Here is a 22374-nt window from a genome sequence, read left to right on the forward strand (position 1 = left end):
TTAGTGTGTATGTGTGTGTGTGTGTGTGTGTGTGTGTGTGTGTGTGTGTGTGTGTGTGTGTAAGGGGTAGGGGTTGGGGGACGAGCGGTAATGTGCACATGAGTGCAGATGCCTTCAGAGGCCAGAAGAGGGAGCTGGAGTCATCAATGCTTGTGAGCTACTGCTGGGGACTGAGGTCGGGTTCTCTGGAAGACCAACAAGTGATCTTACCTGCCGAGCTGTCTCTCCAGCCACAGAATCACATATATATAATATAAATAATATAATATATATATTTATTTATATATATACACATGCCTCAGAAGTTCTGGAAACTTTGTGCCATTTTCAGGACACTTTAACAGGCATAATGATTTTAAGTCTTAGAACATCAGAAAACCAATGACTATAAGTCACCACTGCGTCTAAGCCTAGTCATCACTGTGACAAGTCTGAGACACGGTCATTTAAGGACTTCTTTTGGGTCATGATTTTAAAGGTTTCCGTCTCTTGGCCTCAGAGCTCCGGGCCTGCCGCAATGCAGAAACATCCTAGTGACGGGCAGGGTGGAACAAAGCTGCATCCCTTGTGACAGAGATTCTAGAAAGGGAAAAAAGTACACATAACAAGTGAGACTAAGCAAAATGTAAAATTCCTTCTAGATGCGAGGAGACACGGACAAATACTGTCAGAGTTCACCAGAACAGTCATCCACCATTTAGAAGTCCATACTTCACCCAGTATTCAATCAAATATGGGGCTGACACAAATTTTTTAAGTATACAAGTCATCTGAAAATAGTTGTTTCCCATGTACCCTTCCTTAGGTGCCTGTTTACGGAAGATATTCTCAACAGACTAAGGTAACCAACCTCAAGAGGTAGTGAATTCCACAAAGAAGAATCCTCACACCCAGAGAGCACCCGGTCCATCCTGGATGGAAGATGGAGGCCAGCGACAGGAGTCTGTGCAAAGAAACAGGAAGGAGCGTTTGGGAACTGGACAGATTATTTATTGACACCGATTGACAGCTCTGTTAGCGGAGTCGGAGAACTAGTGATGGTATGTCCTTAGAATTAAACAAGTAAAAAATAAGGATGATTATTTAATTAAAAACAAGTAGGCCAAGTGTCCTATGCGTTCTGTGACTGTGATAAACACCACAACCAAAGACAACTAGCCGACGAAAGGATTTGTTTCAGCTTACTGTTGTGATCCATCGTGAAAGGAAGTCAGGGCAGGAACCTGAAGGCAGGAACTGAAACAGAGGGCCCGGAGGGAGGCTTGCTCAGCACGCTTTCTTATACTATCCACACTACCTGTCCAAGGCCCCAGTGGGTGGGGGCCTCTCACACCAATCATTAATAATAAAAAAAAAATGCCATGCAGACTTGCATGTGGGCCAATCTGATGGAGGCAGTTCCTCAGTAGACAGCCCCTCTTCTCCCATGACGTTAGCTTGTGCCAAATTGACAAAAACTCCCTGAGAAAAATTAGTTATGGGACATTAGTATATATTATTTTAAAATGTTTGGTGTGTGAGTGTGTCTATGTGCACGTGTGTATGTGTGCAAGTATGGGGTATCTGTGCACACTGTATGCACGTACTGTGCACACTCACAAAAGACGTCAAGAGTCCTGCTCTTTAATCCCCCGTGAGATAGGGTCTTCCAATGAACCTGGAGCTAGGCTCACAGCCAGCAAGTCCCAGCAAAGCTCCTGCTCCCGCCCACGGGACAGAGGTGGCAGGCACACAAAGCCACGCCTAGCTTTTCAGGTGAGTGTTAGGGATTTAAGCTCAGGTCCTCATTCTGATGCAGCAAGCACTCTTAACCCACTGAGCCACCTCTCTGGCTCCTGTTACATCTTCTTGATTAGACAAACAATAACTTATATGCAGTTCTGACAATGTAAACACTAATCGTTAATTGAATTAAAGTAATAATGCTGGTATATTCTATGGTTTGGAAGTGTTAACCTCCAAAAGTCATGTTGAAACTTAATCTCCAGTATGAAGTGTATTAATCATTTTGCAATCACTAAGTTAATCCCTAAGCAATGACTTAGTCATGAAGCTGCATTTTCATGAGTGGATTGGGCTTACAGGAGCCCTAGAAAAAGCTAGCTTAGGCCTTTCCTTTGTTCTCCTCTTTAACAAGATTAGGACACCTACATGGTGTCTGCCATCTTTGAGGAAGACACCTCATCAAACACTGCACACACCAGCACTTTGATCTTAGACTACAAGCCTCCCAAACTGTGAGAAATGCTTTTCTTTTTGAGACAGGGGCTCATGTAGCCCAGGCTAGAACTCACTACGTAGCTGAGGATGACCTTCAACACCTACTCTTCCTGCCTGTTTCCCAGGTGCTAAGATTGAACGTGTGCCACCCTACCCATCTGAGAAAGATGTTTCTGTTGTTACAACAGCTAGAATAGACAACATCAGTTTAAGGGGTGTGGACAGAGGAGGAAGGAGAGAAAGAAAGTTAAACTGTTACCTAGTATATACAAAAGTTCATAGGTAAGACAAAAACATGAAGTAACAGTATAGACACAATTATTTGGAAAATAAAAGAACAAATAATAAAAGAAACAAGAGAGACTTGGAAGTGGCTGGCTCTGGAGAAATGGAGCAGAAACAGGAGGAAGCAGGGGATTGCCTGTATTTACTGTGTGCCCCCCCCTTTTATTTTTAGCCATGTGCACACATGTATTAGCCTCATCAAAGTTAATTTATGACTATAATATATAATTGGAACTGTATATACTTTAGCTCATAACCCATGACAGGGGGAGGCCAAAGCGCCAGGAAGTCACATCGCATCCACAGTCGAGGACAGAGGGTCATAACAGCATGAATGCTCACTTACCCAGCTCACTCTCTCCTCTCTTCTACAGTCCAGAGAACTGGGCCATCCACTGTGGGCTGGGTCCCACAGTGATTACTGAAACCAAGACCATCCCTCACAGACATTCCCACAGGCAATCCCTCATTGAGAGTCTCCATAGACCGTCAAGAGACCTTGGCGCCCCCAACCACCTTTTAACATCTGGAGGATCTTGGGCGGGTTGACTCGTATCAGAAAGGAAACCTGACATCTTCAAAGGGAGGAGAGACTGTCGCCAGGATTAAAAACACAGATGTATTAGTGCAGGGTCTCACACCAAGGATGGCTTTGGTAAATGCATTTTTAAAAATCATTTACGTTTCTCTAATTAGTATTTAAAAAAAAAGAGGTCTTCTGACAATTTCTAGCAGAGGAGACTGGGTCACCACAGGTACTTGCCACCTAGGACCCACATGGTTGATGAAGGAGAGAACTGACTCCCACAAGTTGTCCTCTGACCTCTATGTATATGTGCTGTGGTGGCCGGAGCATACACACTACACACATGCACACATGCACACAACACACACTTTGGACTTCTACAAAAAAAAAAAAATACAACAGGAAATACAACAGGATCCCTCAAACCTGAAGCTGGCCAGCGTTAGACTAGACAACTGAATAATTTCTGTTTGTTCTGAATGTGTTCTCCTGTCTGCAGCCTCCGCTAACAAAAGTCTGCCGCAGTCGGTTCTCAATTAGCTTTGTTCGAGCACAGGAGCCGTGACACAGACAGAAACAAACCCCAGACAGCACAATGATTTACTGCTGCTCAGGGCCCCCTCGGCCCCCGGTGCCTCCCCTTCCCCAAGGTCTCCAATCAGTATCTGCAGCCCCTGGCTTGAGGTGTCAGGAGGGGACAGTGGGTCACACAGATAATCTACTCAAGGGTAATGGGTTTGACTACAATTCAGCATTGATTAATTATAGTGTCCAATTTTAATTCAATGCTATTCACTAACTAATTAGATAAGGTTTTTCCATGTTCTAATTTTGGCACAGAAAATTCCAAGCATAGGTACTTTAAAATTAGTAGTGCTGTTGAAAATTAATAATCATGTGTCCCCATCCTCACAATGAGAGTTGAGTGTGGGTCAGGAAACCTAGGTCCTTTCCAGTCCTATGACAGGGACTGTGTGCCACCAGGTCATCCACTTGACCTCTCAGAATGGTCCCTGGGTTTGTAGAGGTCTGAGGTTGCTTCGGGGCCTCATTTTGGTGTGATGCCTGTTAGTTCTCAGTCCTGCGATCATGTATTAATGGTGGTGGGTCTCAGACAGGAATGATTTTTGCCCCCCACCCCCACCCCTGGGGACATTTGTCCAAGTCTGGAGCTATTTTTATTGTTATGCCTAGGAAATATGGGTAGGAGTGATACTTGATATTGGTCAGGCATGTTGCTAGGCATCCGGTAGTATCAAGGAGAGCCTCCACCCACAGCAAAGAATTACTGGGTCCAAATGAGAACACTAAAACATAAGAGAGTATTTTGATAGAGGTCTGCAGGTTAGGAAGTACCCTATTTGCAGAGACAAATCATAATTTCAGTTAATAGGATAACAATATTAAAGCTGAACTTACAATTGAATCATCAAAGATTCTACAAATACAGAATTTCCAAGGTACCCCACCACCAGGTGGACTCACAGTTACCAAAACTGGGCAGCCAGCCCTCTATCTGCAAGGAGGCTATCCAGTAGTTAAAAGCACAGAGGACGGAATTAGGGAAGGTATTCTTCTGGCCTAAGTTGTTGCCCTGCACACTCCTGATCCCATCACCCATCAGGAAACAGATTCGCTGCCACCATGTTTCATTCTGCTCCCAAAGAACCTTTGGGAGTCAGAAGACTCTACATCCCTTGCGGAGTGGAGACTCTAGGAAATAAGATAGGCAAAGCGTACACCTGCAGGAAGAACACTGTGTGGGGTCCTTCCAGGCTTGACGCCACAGACTTTGCACAGGAAACTCTAAAGAGCCAACCAACACCCTGAGGAAGAAACGGTTAGCCTTGAAGCCTCCGCTCAGGGAGCCAGGCCCAGGTCCTCTCTGCCCCTTTTCTCTCCACCTCCTGATGCTCTAGCCCTCAAGGAGCCTGAAAGGAAGTGGAGAATGAGAAAGAAGAGGATGCCATATCCCTTCTCCGTAGTAGATGACCTATGATGAACAGGCTGTGGCCAGGGCAGAAAAAGGAGTCTTGATTTTCAGTATATATTGAAATGATAATTATATGTTACACTGGGATTTTATTTCTAAGTCAAGACTCTGTGTTTTGGCTTAAGTTACTGGTGGGACTTTCTCCTCTTTTAAGTGACTAGACATTCCTGACATCTGTCAGAGCTTTTATCCAACAAAAACTCCACCACTGAATATATTCTAAAGAGCAATGGAAGTCAAAAACAGGTTTCATTCCACTTCTGTCTTACTAAACACACTTGTCCAGGGTGCTCTTCCCATATACAAACCTACATTTTCATCCCCCTAGGAATGTAATCAAGATTCCTTATGAGCAATTGTCTAAAGAAAAGAAAAGTGAGATACTAAAAGAAATAGAAAACTTTCTGAGTTCACAAGACAATTTTTTTCTACACCTATGAATGTTTAATCAGCTTTATTGAACTTTGTACTGTGAGAGGGGGAAAGCTCACCTGTCTGTCATTACATACAAAGCTCTCCAAAATTATATACACAGATGTGAGTTCACCCAGCACTTACAGACCTGGCTTTATGATCTCAAAATGAGATCAAAAACTGAGTTAAAAACATTGTCACAGATTTGAGAGAATGCCTTTTCAGCCACTGACATATATTAAGCATTTCAACTCTACAACTTGTTAATTATAAGATCTTGATTGCAATTCAAAACCATAGGACCCAGACTCTTCTCTTGCATTTGCATGGGCCTGAAGTAACTGCTCCTATGTGTCGTCAAATGAACAATAAAGAGTTTCTAAATGGTTAGAAAATCATGCACAGATGGAAAAATGATATTGCATTGATTTCATTAACCATCACATATAATATGTCCCTTAGAGAGTTATGGAAATTAAATACTATTATTTCATCTTTTAAAATGCTTCTCACAAGAAAGCCAGATGTTGTGTGGCTCAAGCCTATAATCCCAGCTCTCAAGGAGCTGGGGCAAGAGGATCAATATAAGTTGGAGGCCAGCCTGGGCTACATAATGAATTCCAGGACAACCTGAGCTATTGAGTGAGCCCTTGTCCAAAAAAAATGTCCTTTGAAAATGGGGCTAATACTGAGCATAGGCTGTAACTCCACCACTCAGGAACCTGAGGCAAAATGATGACATGTTTAAGACCAGCCTGGGTTATATGGGGAGACCCTGCCTCAAAAAGAAAGGAAGGAAGGAAGGGAGGGAGGGAGGGAGGGAGGGAGGGAGGGAGGGAGGAGGGAGGAGAGAGAGAGAGAGAGAGAGAGAGAGAGAGAGAGAGAGAGAGAAAGAAAGAAAGAAAGAAAGAAAGAAAGAAAGAAAGAAAGAAAGAAAGAAAGAAAGAAAGAACAGAATAAAAAAAATGACCTTAGAATATTCTGTGGGGCTTAAGATCCTGCATCAAAAGTGTGGACTGTGAAGGAGCAGCTTCAGCATGCCCAGAGCTCAGGAGAAACTCAAAGACTCTGGCTTAGACCTAGAAGGTGAATCTACATTGTAGTATGACCCCCAACCCCCACCCCCTGCCCCGCAGGCCATGTCCATCAGCACAGATTAGAGAAGCAGGCCATTGGAAGGGTCTGCAGTGATATGGAGTACCACGCTGCAAGTAGTGGAACAACCCAGGGAAGATGGATTCCCAGTCCACCAGTGTGACAGCTCAGCTGGCAAAACCACTTACCATAAAAGCCTGAAAACTTGAGTTCAAATTCTATAGTGTGCATTAAAAAAACTGATTCGGTGGCTCATCTTCAACCCCAGCAATCCTACAGCAAGACGAAAGGCAAAATCTGGAGAACCTTCCCAAAGTTCTTGGCCCAGCTAGCCTGGAGAACAGCAGCAGGCCAGCACTAGCTAGAGTGAGATTCTTATCTCTAAGAAAAAGCATCTCTAAGCAGGTTTCGCTGTAGTGCTCTCTCAAAAGTGGCCTTAATTACCTAAACACATCTTGAAAAATGGAGGAATACTGGGTATGGTGACCCACGCCTTTAATCCCAGCACTCAGGAGGCAGAAGCAGGCAGATCTCTGTGAGTTCAGGGCCAGCCTGGTCTACAGAGCAAGTTCTAGGATAGCCAGGCAACACAAAGAAACCCTGTCTCAAAAAACAAAACAACAAAGAAAAAAAAAAAAGAGGGGAGGGGAGGAAAAGTCCATTTGGATGGATGCTCTTTTAAAAGACATATTTGTCTGTGAAACAAATATTAGGCTGGAGACGCAGTTCAGCTGGTAAGTGCTAGTCTGCCATGCATGTGTCACGCCCTGGGTTCCATTCCCAGCACTACCAAAAGGAAGAAGAATGTGACTGTCTCCGTAGCTCGGTGACAGTCAGCATTTTGGTGCTGATGTAAGCCGTGTGCCGGTCGGCGACTGTTCTCTACACAAATCTGTTGACATCCCTGGATATGTACACCATTCACCACATGAAGAGCTTAGCACCCCAACACTCCATCAACACTGCTGTCATCTGACTGAAGAACACAGATCTGACGGGATTAAAACGAGAGTCGTGCTGGAGAGCCAATCAACAGGAAGCCTGCCAATAATAAACAAGAACGTGTCTGCTGCACGCCACGGTTTAAGGGCGCTATCAGCCCTACGCTGTGGTCCGTATTTGTTCACCGAGGTTCCCAGGAATTGGTTTACATCTGGGCTAGAAGAAAAACAAAGTAAAGCAAAAAGTTTGTGAATATCCTGTGCCAGCTCCCCAAGGAGACCACAGCATTTCCATGCTCCACTGAAGAGACATCTTCCAAGGTCAAGGTGAGCTTTACTATATAGATTGTGTTTATATACAAGATACAAGCACTTTTTAAACTGTCTGAAAATACTGGTAATCTGAAAACTATGACTTGCTTAAAATCATACACTCTGTGATGTCTTTTCAATAGTCCCTGTGATCTTCTAATATGGGGAAGTGGTTTTTACCAAGCTAACCACCAGCCTTGAAATACCTAATGATGCCCTGAGACTAGAGGGAATCATTCCAAATTGCTCTAAATTGAACTTCCCATGGTAAGAACAAAGGGCGGTACTTAACTCAAGGCCAGCAGCCATGGACCTTGGGGGGTCCAATTTTCCACTCAGGATTCCAGTCTTGGGAACTTCAAGATTTGAAACTACACGATCGCAATCTGGCATGCAGAACGAACTTGCCTGTTTGCCCAGAGAAAGAGTTGATGGGTTCGCAATTTCTCAGAAATCCCCTTTCTTTGCTACAAGCTGGAGGCCTCCAGGCTCTATCAGCCAAAGTAGGGAAATGGCATCATTGTCCAGACTCAGCCCTGGATTTCAACTTGTTCTCCTTGTCCTCAAAATGCACATCAGCACTCCATGCCAGACCTAGTACAGTCGATCATGAATTGACTCCCCCGCCCCCAGAGCCCCACTACCCCAGGAAGAATCACATTTTATTGGGTGTTTTTTGGTTGCAAGAAACAGAACTTCATTTGAGTTAGTTTAAGTAAAAAACAAGATGCATTCTAACAATTCTTGGGTATTTTAGGGAATTTGAGTAGTTTGGTTTTTTTTTTGTTGTTGTTGTTGTTGTTGTTGTTGTTGTTGTTTTAATCAAGCTTTACCAGGGGCAAGAACCAAGAGCTGGAATATTGCAAAGGATTCGAAGTCACATCATTGCCTCAACATCTCTTTTCTTCTGTTTCTTCGTCCTCGTGGTGGAAATGGCCATCACATGAACATCCTTCACCTCTGAGGTCTCCAACCAAGATCCTTTGACCTGGCCTGGGTGTGCCTGCTGACTGGTTTGACTTGGGTAAGGTGCCCACCACTTCCAGCGTTTACACTCAGAGCTTACTACCTCTTTTCATAAAAAGAACCCAATTTAAAAAGTGACAAGGAGAGCCAAAGGGTGGTGGTGATAATCTGACCTTTTTGGTCTTTTCTAAAATAAAGGAGGACTAGAAGCAAGCTGCTGGTCCCGATAAACAGCCTAAGAGCCCACCTGCCTTTCCAATGTGCGAAGAGGGTCACTGCCACTCCTGGGTGTGATGGGGCAGGGTGGGTACCCAGGCTCCACGTCTGTATTCTCCTCCACGCCTCTCTGTCATTCTTACAGATGCCACCTCACACACTGAGCATGTCAGCACGGTGAATCCAGGCTTCCTGAGCAAGGGATCGGAAGTCAATCTCCGTCTGGACTCTTCCTTGGAGGCATCCTACAGTTCGCAGATGGAATAGCCTGAGGGTGCATCTCGAGCTACACTGGAATTAAACCTACACATTTGTGATATTGAAGGAAAGCTGAGCTGGCTGCTTCCATACAAACCAATGACCCGTGTTTCTGTGGCTGTGTTTGTAACTCTGTTTGGTCCTCAGCTCCACGTATGTCACTGCTGTGAGGTCTATTGCCCATGCGCAGCTCAGGGCTGTGGCAGGGTACTCTCCCTTCCTTTCATTGAGGACACTTGCTTCTCTCTCAGCAAATGAGGACAGCAGTCAGAAATCCCACTGAATCCTCACTTCTACAGCGGGAGCTGGAACGCTTTGTGCTTTCTAGGATAACAGTATTCAAGTTTAAAGCCTCGGATCATCTCTGAGAACAAAGAAGCTATCAAAGATGCCTAGTGTCTTAACAAAAGGACCCAGGAGCTAACTTGAAGAGGCTCTCACGGGTCAGTGCAGTCTACAGCTTGAATATAAGTAAGCACAATGACAATCATAGCAAGACACTGATATCTTCTTACTTAATGATTTTTAAAAATATTTTTGAGATTTATTTGGTTTTATTTTATGTGTGTGGGTGATTTGCCTGCATGTATGTCTGTGAATCATGTGCGTGCCTGGTGCTGGTAGAGGCCAGAAGAAGGTGTCTGATCCCCTGGAACTGGAGTTAACAGATGGTTTGAGCTTCCATGTGGGTGCTGGGAATCAAATCTGGGTCCTCTGGAAGAACAGTTAGTGCTCTTAACTGCTGAGCCATCTCTCTGGCCCTGTGGATTTTTTTTTAATATTAAGTTTTAAAAATCACCTTAGCTTATTTGTTACACTTGAAGGGTGCTGGGGAGCTAATCAGCACTTTGAAAACTGATAAAAGAATTGGGTATTTATGCCTCTTTTTTCCATACAAACTATACCACTGGGTAATTAAAAAGTACACAGGACAACGTCTCCTATTTAAAAAAAGACTTAAATAATAAAGAGCAAATGGGAGACTAAGAAAATCATTGCTTTCAATGTCTAGTAGATAAATGAATTGAGACAATATGATCATTGGTGGCTTCTGACCCACAGAACTGTCACCCCATGGGCGTCCTAATGGAGGAACCAGTCACTATCTATACAGTAAGAAAACAAGGATTTGATCAAACGTGCTCCAACTGCCCATTTACAGGAGAAAAACAACCCAGAAGAACATGTTCACTGACATCTTGATGATGCCATTGGTAAAATCGGGACTTCGGGCTGCCCCCTGGGATGAGCAACTGTGTTTCTTCCATAGTAACAACCAAAGTTGCCAGGCAGAAAAGATGTGGACCAGCCTTCAGGCCAAACTTCTTACACTTGCTGCCTGCCCACCATCAAAACTGAAATAAGAGAAGTAAAAACCCATGGCAGTGGGCTCCTGGGAGCAGGGTTCCACCCGCCCACCCCCACACCCTAACCCCCACCCCCAACCCACCCACCCCCACGCAGAACCTGTCTGTGTAACGTCTGAGGAGCAGAGCCAATTATCCCGGCCAGGATAATGACTTCACTTCTTGGCTGCTACTCACGCCTCCCGAACTAGGAATGCTGAGTCAGCAGTGGTGACACAGAGTTCAACGGGACCCTTTCAGTGTGCCCTGAAACAAGTGTCTCCCTCTTGGAATCATGGAATTCCACCTGGCAGAGCCCCAAAGCAGAAGTACAGAAAGTCCAAATTCCAGAAGGAAATTACTGCAAGTGGTCAGAAGTGAGACCATCTGCTTCTCCCCTTCCTATCCACAGGGATGGATTCCTGTTCCTGGTGCAAAGAATCACATAAAATGACCATCCTCGTGGGTAAGTGACCTCTTCTCACAAAGTGTCACATCTGGGCTGGCACTTTGACTCTGCCTTTTAAAAGCCATTCTGAAAGTTATCTCAGGAGAGAGTACAGTATGGGATATAACCAGTAGACTTCATGCCCTGTGCCCAGACCACATGTGTTCTCCTATACAGTGGGACTGCCACCCTGACATTATAAGCCCTCAGATGGAACTGCTGGGTGAGACCTCACAGACAGAAAACACAGGGCCAGAGTTTGGATCTTAAATATCTCATTGAAGGCTTGGTTCCAGCTTGGCACTACCCCATAGAGTTCAGGCCCAGCATGAGGACATTGGGCCATTGGGGTGGGGTGCCCACAAAAGGATTATGAGAGCTCAGACTCTTCCTCTTTTGCATCCCAGCTACAAGGTAGGCAGCTTTACTTTGCCACATGGTCCATGATGTAGCACTTTGCAGACTTGAGAACAAGAAGGGCCAATCTATCATGGACTGAAACCTCCAAAGCTGTGAGCTGAAAGGAAACCCTTTCCATCAGTTGTTTACCTCAGCTATTTCACAGTAACAGAAGCTAAAACACCAGCCTTCAACTTTGTACATATCCCCACTAGAATGAATGGCAGTCAGCTTGCTTGATTAGGCCTCTCTGGAGATGATGCCATGTCTGTACTTAGCCTTGTTCTCAGTAGCTGGCAGGTGGGACATTCATGGTGGCAGCAGCTAGAACAATCTTGGTAAGCAGGAGAGACATTGGACTTTTAAACATGATTATGAGTCTACTATGATTTATGACTTTATGACCATGAATTTATGACTTTTGGAACTGCTGAAGTTAGAACACATGAATTTCGCATTATGAAATTCCAGAAGCCTTTGGAGGCCAGAGGCAGAATATTATAGTTAGAATCTGAAATATTGCCTATGGGTTCATGTTTTAAGTTCTCCTCCATCTGGTGGTTCTATTTGGGAAGGCTATGAAACCCCAAGAAGACGGGGCATGGCTAATTGAAGTTGGTCACTAGTGGTGGCCTTGGGGGGTTATATTAACCCCGGCTCTGGTCCAGCACTCTCTGCTTCCTGCCTGCAACATTTGAGAAGTCTCTACTGTATCCTCTGACCGCCAAGAAGAAGCCACTCCTCCACCATGCATTGTCCTCAATAGACACTCCCCCATCATGCATTGTCCTCTTAAGAGAACCTCAGCTCCACCATGCATTGTCCTCTGCAATAGGGGGAGACACCTCGGAACCCCATCATGCATTGTCCTCTGCAATAAGATGAGACACCTCAGAACTCCACCATGCATTGTCCTCTGCAATAGGGGAGACACCTCAGAACTCTTCCTCCCTCATGTTTTTTTTTCTGTCAAGTATTCTGTCACTACAGCAAAAAAATACAACACTTAAGTTGCCAAAGGGTTTATTTCCCACCATTTACAACACATGTGTGATTCCAAGGCCTCCAGGGTACTAGTCAATCATTAACTGGTGGGTACAATTTTCAGATGGAGTTGATGGAGTGGAGCCGTGCAGTGTCCTGTAGGATGCCTGGATGGCGCAGATCTCTTTAAACCATACTGTGATGTAGGCTGGAAGAATGAGGATGAACCTAAGCAAAAGTGTATGTGTGATCTGTGTATTCTGGGGTCCCTTCCATGTGAACACAAACTGTCTCTGCCTGTCCTTGTTAACTGAGATTGAAAAGAACGTATGTATCTAGGTATGAATGCATACATCTGTAGTCCAACACTCAAAAGACAGAGGTTCAAAAGTTTGAAGTCACTCTCAGCTACATAGTGAGTTTAGGCCAACCTAGGCTACATGAGGTCTGATTTCCCCCCACTCCCCCCCAAAAAAATCAAAAAAGACAGGAAAGCATTCAGCAAATCAATGGCCACATACCACATACCTAAAGCCATGTTACTCTGTTTGGTCAAAGATTGATTACATTACATTTAATAACAGAAGCTTTGAAGAACACTTCTCGGTGGAATTTGCAGTAGCTTCTTGTCATTCTTCAGCAATGCTGGCTTTTCTAGGGCCTGACTGATGGAGTAAATATCCAACAAGGACCACCTCATCTCTAGCTTTCTGATCTTTAAGGGTGACACTAATTTTCAACATGCTTCATAAAATACGTTGTTTTTAACTTACTTGATTGATGAGGTAGAGTCAGGAAAGAGAAGGTAGTTTTAGAAAATTCCACTGGGTCTCTCCTATCATCATAAAACCTCTTATCTTTACTGGAAGACCCATGGTGTGAGCCGCACCAGCTACTAAATATCTGTTACATCATCAAGGACTGGACAATGACAGGGAACAGCCCCCAAAGACCAGTCCACAAATCATTTTCCAAACCTTGGCCATGCTCTGTGTTGACTCCACATGTATTTCTCTAGTTGGGAAAGAAAACAGTGGGCACTTCCTCCGGGCCCTGGATTAGGCACAAGCCACACCCAAACACCTGTTTTCACAGAGAGATCCTTTATTAAGCATGGATTTAAAGTTAAAGTGGCTGCTTCCTGACTCAGGCAGAAAACAGCAGCAAATGACCTTGCAGGTGTAAATTTTAAGAGAAGAAAGGGAGGTCTGTGACAGAATGGGCTAGGATGCTATGATAAAAGAGATAGAGGATGAGGGAGAAGGGGAAGGGAACCAGGGAAAGGGGGCAGGGGCATTTGTCCTGGAGAGACAATGGACTGCCTCTGGATGGAGAGGAGACAGATGTGGCACTTAAGGCAAATGGCAGTTTACAAAGGTAAAAGGGGAAACCCCATGTTAGGATGTGGTGCTTAATTTTAACTGAGCGTGTTAATTAGATGAGCCAAAGGGGGCTTCTGATTGCTGGACCTTAGTAGCCTGTCTCAGGAGGAGGAAGTGGTCAAATAAGGGAAGGTAGCTTTAGGAATGTAATTTAACAGTTTGGGGGTTTTGTTTGTTTTGTTTTGTTTTTCGAGACAGGGTTTCTCTGTGTAGCTTTGCTCCTTTCCTGGAACTCACTCTGTAGCCCAGGCTGGCCTCAAACTCACAGAGATCCGCCTGCCTCTGCCTCCTGAGTGCTGGGGTTAAAGGCGTGCGCCACCGCCGCCCAGCTCATCTAACAGTTTTTTAGCAAGGCAGAGGGAATGGGGAAGAAGAGCAAGACCTGCGAGAGCCACATGCTCGAGTGGGCTAGTGTCGCTTCAATAATTGCTTCCACAACTATTCAAGCTTTTGGAGACCATCAGCTCAGATGTCTCCAGCTTTGTTTCTAGCAGGTCCTAAACAGGCTCCTGACCTTGACATAGACAGTCCTGGCAGGGTTGGGAGATTTCTCTTTAGAATTTGGTAACTCTGAGGATTCTATCTTGGGTGTATATTCTCAGCTTTCTCTGTTCTCATATTTAAGAGTTCAGAGTTCTAAGCTGGTGCAGGCTAGCCCTTCTGTCCATTCAGTAATTGTACATGTCTGTCCTACACATGTGGGTGTGACCTTGGTAAGGTGACTTTTGTGGTAGGCTGAGTAGATGTGTCTCCCCAAACTCACTACAATCCTAACCCTTAACGTGATGTTATTAAGAGGTCAGAGGTGATTAAGACATGAAGGCAGAGTTCTCAGGACTTGGCTTAGGTCCTAACAGGAGGGGTCACAGAGCTATGTCACCTCTTCCCACATGAGGACACAGTGGGAAGACCACTGTCTATGAGTCAGGAAGCACTATTGACAGGACAGAATCCACCAGGGCCTTGATCTTACACCTCAGAGCCTCTAGAGCAGTGGTTCTCAACCTTCCTGACCCTTTAATACAGTTCCTCGTATTGTGGTGACCCCAACTGTAGGTGGAACATTTCTCTCCTGCTTCCCAAATACCCAGCAGCCATTTCCCAAATAATTGACTCAGAGGCTTAATATTACTTATAAATGCTCAGCTAGTAGCTCAGGCTTATTACTAACTAGCTCTTACACTTAAATTAACCAATAATTCTTATCTATGTTTAGTCACATGGCTTGGTACCTTTTCTTAGTGCCACATTCTTATCTTGCTTCCTCTGCGTCTGGCTGGTGACTCCTGACTCTGCTCTCCCTCCTCCCAGAATTCTCCTAGTCTGGGTACCCCACCTATACTTCCTGCCTGGCTACTGGCCAATCAGCATTTTATTAAACCAATTTGAGTGACAAATCTGTACAGTATACAAGAACATTATTCAACAGCACCCAACCATAAAATTATTTTCATTGCTACTTCATAACTATAATTTTGCTACTGTTATGGATTGTAATGTAAATATCTGTGTTTTCTGATGGTCTTAGGTGACCCTGTGAAAGGATCATTCCACCTCCAAAGGGGTGCAAGTCACAGTTTGAGAGCCACTGCTCTAGAACCATGAGAAGTGAATGTCTGATGTTTAAGCTACACAATGTGTGTGTGTGTGTGTATGTGTGTGTGTGTGTGTGTGTGTGTGAATTCTAAAGTCACCCTAAGGAGCTAAGACAGCTCTCTATACTTGGGACAACTTCTCAGGAGCCAATAGCCAAGGATATCTGCAGACAGCACCCTAGCCACCCAAGGGAACATATTCTCTCTACAGAAGGGGACAGACAGTCCATCACATCAGCCTCCATAGTTCTCTTTCCTTGTCTTGACCTCCCGGGGACAACGTAAACAATGAAAAGACATGCACAAGTGTTATTGTTTATGTCTTAAATATCTGTCCCTTCAGGTACCTGGATGCCTTTACAAATATACTGAAGAAGTCTGACCACAAACATGTCACGCTTTTCTACCTCTTTATACTTGAACCAAACTGGATGTGTGCATCATGAGTGCACCGGACATTTGTTAGGACTGCCTGATGCTAGGCACACTGTGAGGCCATTGCTTAGTCACTGTGTCTTTTCAGCTCCTCTGGGATCTCAGGTCATTTCAAGAATCCAACACTCTTCCAGTTAACACTAACCAGAAAGAATAGCTTCTGAGGGGGTGCCAACATTCTAACAATACGCTTATTTATTTACTTACTTTTTTTACTTTTATTGAAAATGGATTTTTTTCCCCTCACAGACTATATCCTGATGATGGTTTTCCTTCCCTCTACTACTCCCAGCTTCTCCCCACCTCCTCTCCCATCTGGTTCTACCGCCTTTCTGTCTCTCATTAGAAAACAACCAGGCTTCTATGGAATTATAGTATAATATAATAGTAAGATTTAAAAAAAAAAAACTAACACATCGAAATTGGACAAAGCAAACAGAAGGGAAAGAACCCAAGAGAAGGCACAAGATTGGAGACCCACTCATTTGCACACTCAGGAATCCCATAAAAACATTAAACTGGAAGCAATAATGTATACACAAAGAACCTATAGGATAAAAGATCAAAAGAGAAAAATATATATAAATTAATATTAAAAATAATAATATAAAATTTAAAAAGAAAAAAGAGGGGTGGGGGAGCCCTAACGCGATATTATGAGACAAAGAGCCTCCAAAGACGCTATTGAGTTTGTTTTGTGTTGGCCATTGACTGCTGGGCATGCCGCCTACCCTTAAGAGTAGTTTGTTTCCCCAGTGAGACTTTCTTGGAGGAAATTCAAGTTTTGTTTTCAAGTGGTTATCAATTGGAGATAGCTTCTGGGCTAGGGATGGGGCATGTGTCCACTTCTCTCAGCTCTAGGACCCCATCTGGTGCGGACCCGTACAGGACCTATACATGCTACTGGTCTCTGTGAGCTCAAACGTGCATCGATCCTGTTGATTTAGTGGGTCTTGTTTCCTTGGTGCCCTCCATGTCCTCTGGCTCTTAAACTCTCTTTGCTTCCTCTTCCTGGGAGTTCCTTGAGCCCTGAGCAGAGGGAGCGATCTATTGGACAGACATCCCATTTAGAGCTGAGTGTTCCAAAGTCTCTCACTCTGCATATCGCCTGGCTGTGCAGCTCTGTATTTGTTCCCATCCGCTTCAGGGGGAAGCTTCTCAGACAATGGCTGAGCTTGGCGCTGATCTGATTCCTGGCTAGAGTCCTAACAATGTGCTTTTAATAAAAAGCAACCCGAGTCCAGCAGGAGTGCCACACTCGCTCTCTGATGGAGACTTTCAAGACAGTTGCCATGAATGACAGACACATCGGTTACCCGATCTGTCCCAAGTCTGACCCCCATGACAGCAAAGCGTGCCTGCAATTTCCTGGAAAACACTTCTTCCTCCCTGTGGAGGAACAAGGCAGCTAGCAGAGCTCTTCCGGCTACTTCAGCCCTCTAAGAATGCCCCCAAATAGGAGAGGATATAGAAGGTGGGCCAGTGTCCCTTTCTGACTGACGCATCCTTGGCCCCGGTGGGCACATACGTTGTGTGGAGCATTCACTGAACTGAACTAGCCCGTGATGGGACTTAGCGGGCAATGCTATTTCCAGAAGAGACCCGTGTCCATTTACCCTAGCTTGCCATTACTTCTGAGCAATTGGTCAAGCACAAATGACTGTCGAGATGCATGCTGGCTTCAAGACCCTCCCCTCTCCCAGCCCGTTTGTCTGCTTAGGACAGCTTCTGGATGCTCACATCACTCATTCGTAGGATCTCTCACACCCCTCCTTGGCACGGAGAAGCATGCCAGCCATGTTCTAGTCAAGCTTCTCACACACTTCTCATCTTCCCTGCAGCCTGTTGTACCAAGTGACTCCCCAACACTGCCACATTTTGTCCTAATTCCTGTCCCCAAGGTTCTCAGAGATGTCAATTTCTTTCTTCCTAGCATTAAGGTGAAAATTACTTTCCCACTGCCCTTTGCTCTGAAGTTCAGAAATGGTAAAATTTTTAATCATTCTTTCATCCCAGGAACATCATTATCTGAAGCATTATCTTGTTTCACAGAATCCTTTATCATTCCAGTTATAGTGTATTTCTATAATTCATGCATAATGTTTATGACAGGAGTCATCTTGCAGATACAATGCAAAAACATATAAACATATGAGTAGAAGATTATAGGGTAATGGGTATAATCTGATAGTTTAAATGTATCGTGCAGCATTTTGCAATATTGCCACATGGTCTAATGTTTATTTTTATGAGTTCTTGACAGTATTTTAAAATGTTTCTGACACAGTACTTCAAGTTCTTTACTATGTTCATTAATTCTGTTTGGGAGTAGAGAGTTGATATTCTGTATTTGAGAAAACATTCTTTACTACATGAAACATGTGCCCAAAATCAGCCTATTTTAAAAACTATTTTGAGATGAATGATATGTTTCTATAACATGTTAATTTGAAAAAAAATTATAGTCAAACAAATGTTAGGAAATATTAGATATAATGCAACTCAACAGGTTTTTACTACAGACTTCCCAGAGCCTATAACGTACTAAAATGTATGTTGGAAGGAGTCCCTTTTCAAATGTTTTTTCCCCTCCAACACCTATTTATATTTTGTGAAATAATAATCAATGAAATATAGTTCAGGAAAGACCACCCTGGACTTAGTTGATACATATTTTATATTCTGACCTAGGGATATGCTAAAATAATTTTAAAAGGGGGGAGACAGAGATATGCATTTTAAATTTATCTGTTGGCCTTTCTTGGTTAAATTCTTGCCTGGACCACGTCTCTGGAAAGTTCTGCTCCAAAGGCCATTGTATCCGCTCCTGAGGAGGAGTGCTGTGCGGGAAAGGAGTAGGAAGCGAATATGAAAAAAAAAAAAAAAAAGCTGCTTCACCCAAGTTCCTCTGAGACTAAAAGGAATGCTGGCAGCTGTGACAGGGGCCGGGGAGATGCTCAGTCAAGTGTCTGCCACTGGGGCACGAGGACCTGAGTTTGATCGCTGTCACACGTGGAAAAGAGGCAGACATGTATGTACATGTGTTTAGGTCTGACCACTTGGGACTGAATAACCTTTCTAGGGGCTCATCTCTGTAGAAGACTGATTCTCCCTCTCTAAGAAGCCATAAATTGCCCGTAGCCCTTCATTTAGAGGCGGAGCTTTTTGAGATTAAGGACTCAGCAGGTTCTATTTATAAATGTGTGTGTGTGTGTGTGTGTGTGTGTGTGTGTGTGTGTGTGTGTGTGTGTATGTGTATGTGTGTGTGTGTAGCAATAATAAATTAAAGAATAAAAGGCTATGGACCTAAGAAGGAGTGAGGGAGCCATGAGAGAAGCTGGACAGAGGAAAAGGAGGGGGAAATGATGTAACTATATTAATCACATATGAAATTCTTAAAAGTAAATAAATGTTTTTTAAAGCAGGTACACTGGTACATGCCTATGACCCTGTCACTGGGGAGACAGAGACAGGGAGATTATTGGGGCTCACTGCCCAGTTAGTATAGCCAAACTGCCAGGATCCAGGTTCAGTGAAAAACCCTGGTTCAACATGTAGGATGGAAAGCCACAGGGGATGACATCGGAGGTTAGCCTCTGGCCTCTACACACATGCATTTACACACACATGCTCCTATACACACACTGGGTTAGTATCATAAGTAAATATTTTATTTATTTATTAAGATTTTTGAGACAAGGTCTCACTATATACCCTGGCTAGCCAGGAACTCGCTACACAGGCCAGGCTGGCCTGAAACTTGTAATCCTTCTGCCACTGCCTCCTGAGTGCTGGAATTATGGGAGTTGTACTATCACAACTCACTCATAAATACCTTTCATTTACAGAAGAAATTATGAGTATTTCCCCCTCTTGGGGCTTTGCTAATTAGTGAACATTATCAGAAAACAATTTTAAAGGCTGCTAGACAGGTTTGGAGCAATGGCGGAGTATTCTCTTAGTAAACTTGTGTGCTTTACACTTCACAAGAGCTCATGTAATTGGGCTTCCTTCTTGCTGACTTCCTTTGGTGCTTACACATGGACACACACAGCCTTGTGACCTCAGCAAAGCTGGCAGTCAGCTCCTTCTTCTGCGCCTCTTGTGAAGTTCCAGAGGCAGCTGAAGTTTGGGGGGAAAGAAGTGGATGGCCTCTCAGGCTGCTGGCAGCCACTCTGTGTGGCTTTCTTTCTGTACACAGTTAGTTCTCTTTTTGCTCATTCAGTCAACAAACAAGAACAGAGTCCAAATCAAGGAACTTAGGGGAATCCAACTTCAAGCAGGAAGGTGCATGATGGGAGAGTGGACCCATTTTCCTGAGTGAGATTGCCTGGAGGGCTGCCTGGAGGAGGCACCTGGGCTGAGTCCTGCAGGGTTGCCTGGCAGACAAAGCCAATGCAGTCACAGAACTAGATGTGTCCACAGACCCTATCAAGAAGGGCACAAAGAGGGAAGAGCTGGACATGTCGCTCAAGGAACCTGGATTACAAAAAAGTGATTCTAGAATTGCATAGACAGGCTGTTTTGATTTCATCCTTGGGTTTATAATGAGTCCAAGACCAGTCTGGGATACACGAACGCTTCTCTAAGAACAAAACAAAACAAACAAACAAAAACCACACAGTATGTTGTACATGGACGGCAAGGGCAGAGTGAGACAGGGACATCCTTCTGGGCCACTCTCTTCCACCTACACGACCGTCTTCTGCAGACCCTTACCGCTTAGACCATCATACACCCAGCACTGGCCTTTGGAACTTCTATTTTTCTTTACACACTTTACGTTACCAGGAAACTTTATCTTGGCCTGGAGAGATGGCTCTTTGGGCAAAGGAGCTTGCAGCCAAACTTGAGGACCAGGGTTCAATCCCCAGAACTCACATGGTAGGAGAGGACTGAGTCCAATAAATGTGAAAGTCCTCTGACTTCTGCATGCACACTGTATAGCATGCATATACCTGTGCAAGTACACACAAAAATACAAATGTAATTTTTTTTTAATTTTTAAAAAAGAAAACTTTTATCTCATTGCTATAAAATTTAACACATCACCTGCCATAAACAGAAAGTAAAATTTTAAAATACACATAACAATTACAGAATAATATTATTTCCCACATGTGCATGTATGGGCAGCAAAATCTGGACAAGTTACAAAAAGAAGTAAACAAATCCACAGCCACGGTGAGAGATATTGGCACCCTTCCCTGACTAGCTAATAAATCAACTCAACCCAGTCTAAAAGTAGCAATGCCTCGTGCTAAGACACAGGCAAGTCCCAACATCTCCAAGAGTCTAGCTACTCACTGTGCAGGCTGACTATAACATAAGGAAGTTTCAAATGAATAATGAGGGTCTGGGGATCTGGCTCAGTGGGTAAGAGCACCTGCTCTGTAAGCAACAGGACCTGAGTTGGAGCTCCCAGAAGCCACATAAAAGCAGGAGGCAGCCAGGCACTCCTAGAACCCCAGCATGCTAAGGGAGGTGAAGGCAGACAGAGCCCAGGAGCTTGCTGGGCTGCCAACCTAGCAAAAATAACAAACTTCTGATCACGTGAGAGAGTGTGTCTGAAAAAATGCCATGGGTAGCTCCACATCACGGCTCAGTGGTGAAGGCACGTGCCTCAAGGTTGAGCTCTTCGAAGTTTCCGGCCCATCCCTGTTCAGATACAACATGGAAGGAGAGAACCAACTCCCAAACGTTGCTCCCTTTCCCTCACAAGTGTGCTGTGGCTCGCACTCACATATATACACCAAGTCAATAAACAGAAAGGAATTCAATTGAGAGCAAGAAAGGAGGACATCTCGCATCTGGTCTCCGACTCACTTGCAGAAGCGTGCACACACGTACCACACATCTGCACACCACTCACATACACGCACCCAAAAATATGAATAATAAAATGTAACCCTTTAAATACTCAAAAATTTTTAAATTTCTAAATAATTTATGGGCTGGAAATAATATTCTGATGAAAAAACGAGAACTTAAAACTGAAAGTGACTGCTCCAAAATTTACAAGAGTGATAAAGCAGTATTTATGAAGAAGTGCATTGTTCAGTGAACGTATTAGGGACAAATGACTCTCTAGTCACTTAGCAGCTAAGCTCTGCCCCCCAGCTGCCTCCTAATCAGCTCCTTCCTCAGCAATCTTGCACCAGAGACCTCACTTCTCATCGGTCTTCTCTCAAGTCTTTGGAATCATGAGATTCTTGGCCAAGAAAGAAAATAAAACCACTTTATCCCCCAGTGGATTCAGATGAAAACTGTTAACTCCAGAAGACCCTGGAGAACAAGGAAGCTGGGCCCCGAAGGGTTCACACACAGTGGTGTGACTAAGGCTTTGTGCTGAATCGGGGTCATCCATCCCACAAGACGGAGCTGAACATTCTTAACCTCTGGAGTCTTGCTCGGGTTGAGATTGGTGTCTGATTTTCTATTAGCTCTTCCATGTGAGCTAATGGGTTTGTTCAGTAATAAAATACAGAACCTTAAAAAAAAAAAAAAAAAAAAAAACCAGTCGCACGCCTTAATAACTCACAGAGCAGCGATCTGTGAG

The 22374-nt window shown here is 44.2% G+C and overlaps 1 long non-coding RNA gene across 2 annotated transcripts in view; it reads right to left on the bottom strand.

Annotated features, from left to right (window-relative positions):
* Window positions 1–258: 258 nt before the first annotated feature.
* LOC114704473 overlaps window positions 259–22374 on the bottom strand; it is a 42228-nt gene continuing 20112 nt past the window's right edge. For both annotated transcript variants that reach the window (XR_005091346.1, XR_003736271.2), the window contains 2 exons: window positions 851–943; window positions 259–579 (listed from right to left, as the gene is read on the bottom strand). This is a non-coding gene — a long non-coding RNA (uncharacterized LOC114704473). The remainder of the gene's footprint in view (window positions 580–850; window positions 944–22374) is intronic.

This window comes from Peromyscus leucopus, chromosome 4, assembly GCF_004664715.2.
Source record: "Peromyscus leucopus breed LL Stock chromosome 4, UCI_PerLeu_2.1, whole genome shotgun sequence".
Classification (NCBI taxonomy): domain Eukaryota; kingdom Metazoa; phylum Chordata; class Mammalia; order Rodentia; family Cricetidae; genus Peromyscus; species Peromyscus leucopus.